Source organism: Gracilinanus agilis, unplaced genomic scaffold (assembly GCF_016433145.1).
Source record: "Gracilinanus agilis isolate LMUSP501 unplaced genomic scaffold, AgileGrace unplaced_scaffold47950, whole genome shotgun sequence".
In the NCBI taxonomy this organism is placed as follows: Eukaryota; Metazoa; Chordata; class Mammalia; order Didelphimorphia; family Didelphidae; genus Gracilinanus; species Gracilinanus agilis.
Window position 1 is genome coordinate 1 of NW_025382411.1, and position 5,036 is coordinate 5,036.

A 5,036-nucleotide genomic window follows, 5' to 3' on the forward strand; every position below is an offset into this window, starting at 1 on the left:
TATATATATATATATATATGATACTTGAAAATTCAGACTTAAAGGATTGGGGGGAAAGATTCCTGGCTATATCTGGGAATATGAGAACCTTGGACAAATTCAAAGCTGAGGGGAGGCAGAGACCCTGGAACATACTTCATTCGCCTTTGCTTCCTGGTGCCCCGTGTAGCAGGGTTCCCAGACCAGGCAGTGTGTGGACAGTCTGCTCCAGCTGGGGGCAGGGTATGTCTGTGGGCTTCAGACAGAAAGGAATGAAAATCTGAGGGGTCAGTATGTAGGGGGAGGTCAGGGGAGCATATACCCCTTCCCCATATTGCCTCGGGGAGGAAGTCTCCTTCTCCAGATGCTGCGACCCTGGGACCCACCCCTAGATACTTTATGCCAGTTACACCTCTCCCAGGACCTAAAGTTCTGACTGATCAGCTCCCGATCCAAGCGGCACAGCTCAGCCGACTTTCAAAGGGTCATAAAACATGGCAGGACTCCCGTGCCACATCTCCTATTTTATAGTCTAAGTTAGTGGGGACTTAAGAGTTTGTTCAACAGAATTCCTCCCGCTAGGGGTGAAGGGGACTGGTTCTAGGGCCGACCCCTGGATTCTTCAGGGGGAGGGGTTGAGTCTTTGGGTCCCATGGAGCCAGAAAAATTTAAGTTCGTGCCTTAACTTTCCCTATTTCCTTTTCAGATTGAGAGTTCGTCAGTCTGTTGATTTCGAAATTGACACTTCCATCGACCTCCAGATTAGTACCCGGCTGAGTAAGTAGGCCGGTCCTGAGCCCCGCCTGGAGGCTGGGGCCCTTCCCCTCTCCCCTGGCCCTGGCCTTGGCATTTGGACTTTCCTTAGCCCCAGGAGTCCGAAGCAGCTACTTGGGGGCGAGTGTGGGCGTGAGAGCCCCGGGGTTCTGTCCTCCGCTCTATCCCCTGCTTGTTTTGTGACCCTGACTCAGTCGTTTTAGCTCTAGAGTTTTTAAACTCCTTTTCCTTACCTGCCGTGGGGGAATGAGGTCTACCTGGCTCCCTGGATTGTCGTAACTCGGATTAGTTACCTACGGAATAGAGTCTGCAAGATTATGAACAGGAACAATCAGTTCTGCTTTTGCAGTCTCAGGGGGCCCGTAGTCCCACCCCAGGAGGGGGGAGATACTGCTAAAGGGCAGTATCCGTGCGCCACCCCCCCTCACTCCCCACTCACCCACCCCAAGTCCCCGGCACAGTGGATGCGCCACCAAGGCCAAGGCTCAGGCGGTGCGCTGGCTCCCCCTGCTGGCTGCGGCTGCCAATAACGGGAGCTTATTCTCTGAGAGCAGCTTGCGATGGAGGACGGGTGCAAGCGGACACCTCCGACTGCTACTTGACTTTCCACAAGCTGGCCCTTCACCTTCATGGAGAAAAACAGTAAGTGCTGCCCCTCCCCAGGAGCTGGCTCTGACCGTCTGTGTCCTCGGGACCTCCCAGCTCTGGCATCCTCTGCTCGAATTTTCTAAATCTCTCTATATAGCATATGTGTGTGCATCTATCCACAATGGTAGACACGGAAAATCTTGTGACAGCTGTATTACATGTAATCATGTGACTATATATCAATGGAACTCTTCAGGATCAAGTCCCCAGTGTGTTAAAGTGGATAGAACAGGGGCAGCTGGGTGGCTCAGTGGATGGAGAGCCAGGCCTAGAGATGGGAGGTCCTGGGTTCAAATCTAGCCTCAGACACTTCCTAGCTGTGTGACCCTGGGCAAGTCACTTAACCCCCATTGCCTAGCCCTTACCACTCTTCTGCCTTGGAACCAAATCACAGTATTGACTCCAAGACGGATAAAAAAAAAAAGTGGATAGAACACTGGTTTTGCAGTCAAAGGTCTGACTACCTGTGTGACCTTGGACAAGTTATCACCTCTCTGAGGCTGCTTCCTCATCTGTAAAATGATGAGGTTGGACTAAACAGCCTCAAGGGTCCTTTCCACCTCTTAATCTATGACCCTATAATTTGCAACCACTAGAAGAGCTATAATCTGGAATTCTGGCATTGAGGGAAAATCCAGGCAAAGAAGGTTTAGAAATGTTCTTTCCCTCTTCAGATCCCTTTGAGAATTAGAGGCTGTAGAGGCAAAACTCCCATTTCCTAAAACCATTCCTTGTTCCTTCCTGCCCCTTTCCCTCGTTCAGCATTGCTGGGGCTCCTGTGCTGCTTTGCCTTCCCTTTCCATGGTGTCCTGCTCCATTAATAACAAACCATACTTTGTCTTGGGCCCTTTTTTCCCACTCTTCATCCTTTTGCCTTCACCTTGTTCCCCTGAGCCACCCCCTTACCCCAGACAGAGGAGGGAGGAAGTGCTCCCATTGGGCTGCTGAGCAGCAGGGTGGATCGTGTGAGAAATGTACTCAGGCACATGGAGAGGGGGAGGGGAGCAGCCCTCTCCGGCACACATACCATAGGTTCACCAACATAGTCCTAAGAAGACACTGCATTTTTAGCTAGTCTCAGCTTGGTACTACATGACCTTCTCTCATGGCCTCTGACATGGTGGGCTAGGAGAAGGAAGAAGAGATAAAGCTCTTGCTTCTCACTCATACTTCTGCATCTTCCCTCTACCGACATTACTTAATAAATAAATTCTTCTCCTACTTACCCCATCCCTCTTTATATCACCCTGCCTATATACTAGTGGCTATTACTTAATGGGACCGCTTCCTGCCTCCTTTGCTATTCTCACAAAATTTCTAACAGTAGTAATCCTTACCCCTGGGTCACCTTTCCCCTTTAATCCCAATTGTATTATGGTAGAGAACCTCGAGATTAGAGATACTGAAGCTGGTCTCATGGGTTGTATCAGGGAGGAATAGTTCCCTAAGATTTCAGTGCTTGGGTCAACATAGCTACTCCACCTGAGTTATGACTGACCAGAGATTTCCCGCCTGCTGAAAATGAACAAGAACCAGATGTTTTTCTACTCTAATAGACCAGGCTGGCTTGAACAGCTGTTTACAGACTTCATCTCTTTCACCATGAAGCTGATCCTGAAGGGGCAGGTAAGGAGTTTTCCATAGATGGCAAGAAGATCCTTCACTAGAATGCCCTCCTCTGAGCTACAAAGTTCTGTCCCTAGAGACTAGGCTATGGGGAACAGTATTAGGTAATTCTGGCCAATGATAATCTTTTTCTTTTCTCTTGAAAAAGGACACAAAGAACATGTTCCCCCAGATCCCTGAATATAGATGCCTTTGGTCTCTAAAAGAAATATGGCTGATTTCTCCTATTTGTTCTTTGGGTTCACTTGACTTGACCCCTATCTCATTGTTGAATGGTGAAGGCATCTGATGGGAGGAGACCTGGAAGGGAGGGAGGATCAGGCTCCTTCCCTAGTCCTCACTCCCTACATCTCCCTTTCTGCTCTTGTCTCTCATACTTCAGGTGTGTAAAGAAATCAGTGTTCTCGCCAACATCATGGCTGGTTTTGTCCAGGACAAAGCAGGTAAAATGTGGCCTCTTTTAAGCCCTCCTTCTGTTTCCCATCTGACCTCTTGCATATCCATCCTTCACAAATAATTGATCATAGGATTAAATCTGGAAAGATATAGACCAGAAGTAATACAACCAGAAGGATTTGGTTTCAGCTCAATGGTTGGGCACAAAGATAAGTCATTAATGGCTCCTATCAACTTGGCAGAAACACTCCAATGGACTGATCCAGGGATTCGTGCCAGGTAGCCCAACTAGTGGGACAGTGGCTTACATACCTTCTGAGTCTTTTTCTTTTCTCTTAAAAAAGGGCCAAAGAGCAGGTTCCCCTAGATCCATGAATACAGATGTCATTGGCCCCTAAAAGGAATATGGCCAATTTCTCATATTTGTTCCTTTGGTTCACTTGACTTGACCCCTAATCTCATTGTTGAATGGTCCAAAGCCTTGCTGGAGGCTGTAAGTAGTGAACCATAGAGATAGCTGTCTAATTGTAGTAGTAGTAGTAGTAGTAGTAGTAGTAGTAGTAGTAGTAGTAGTAGTAGTAGTAGTNAGTAGTAGTAGTAGTAGTAGTAGTAGTAGTAGTAGTAGTAGTAGTAGTAGTAGTAGTGGCAGCAGTGGTGGTGGTGGTGGAGGTGGCAGCAGCAGTGGTAGCAGTAATAGTAATGGTAATTAGCTACCATTTATATAGCAACTACTATGTGCCAGGCATTGTGCTAAGCACTTTATAAATATTATCTCATTTGATCCTCAAAACAACCCTAGAGTTAGATGCTACTATTATCCCCACATTTTGAAGAAACTAAGGCAAATGGAGATTAAGTGACTCACCTAAGGTCACACAGCTAGTAAGTATCAGACTGGATTTGAACTCAGATTTTCCTGACTCCAGGTTTAGCACTCTTTCTACTATGCTGCTTAGACAGAGACTGAATGAATTCCTGCTCTATGCTTTCATAGTAAGTATAGGGGCTTCCAGATAGGGTTGTAACTAAGGAGAAACTCTACCTAGGACAAATTCAGTGGTAGGAATGGGAAAGGGAGATTGCAGAATAGAGAACAGCCTGAGGGGGAAAAAGGAAGTTCAGGTCATGGCCACATCCTCAATCACCCGAAAGTATAGACCATGTAAAAAAAGATACCCCTTTATCTGTCCATGGAAAGAAACAGGTCCTGACCTGGATCCATTTTAAGAGAGCATGCAGGTGATATCTGAGGTCAGAGAAATAAGCCATTTTCTCCCTAAATCAGAATTGGAATGGGGATAGAATTTTGGTGGCTTGAGACCCAGTTTCCAAATTTCAGTTTTGTTCCCTCCCTATGTGTGATATGGAAGGGAGGGAGAAGAGACAGTTGAAATAGAGAAGAAAGAACCAAGAGGGGCATTCAGATTGGGGCCAGGATTCCTGAGCTAGTTCCTGATTTTCCTCCTTTCAGCCCTCTTCCTCACAGATGGAGACATTGGTGTGGATATTTCCCTGACTAGAGCCCCAGTAATCAAAGACAACTACCTGGAGTCACATCACAAGGTTGGAATGGAGACGGGGAAGACATGTATAGGTGGGGCTTCTGGAAGTGC

The 5,036-nt window shown here is 47.2% G+C and overlaps 1 long non-coding RNA gene across 1 annotated transcript; it reads left to right on the forward strand.

Moving 5' to 3' along the window:
- Positions 1-685: 685 nt before the first annotated feature.
- LOC123255523 lies at positions 686-5,024 on the forward strand. The gene is made up of 5 exons (XR_006506772.1): positions 686-756; positions 1,308-1,395; positions 2,958-3,027; positions 3,410-3,470; positions 4,895-5,024. It is a non-coding gene; the product is annotated as an uncharacterized LOC123255523 (long non-coding RNA).
- The last annotated feature ends 12 nt before the right edge of the window (positions 5,025-5,036 follow it).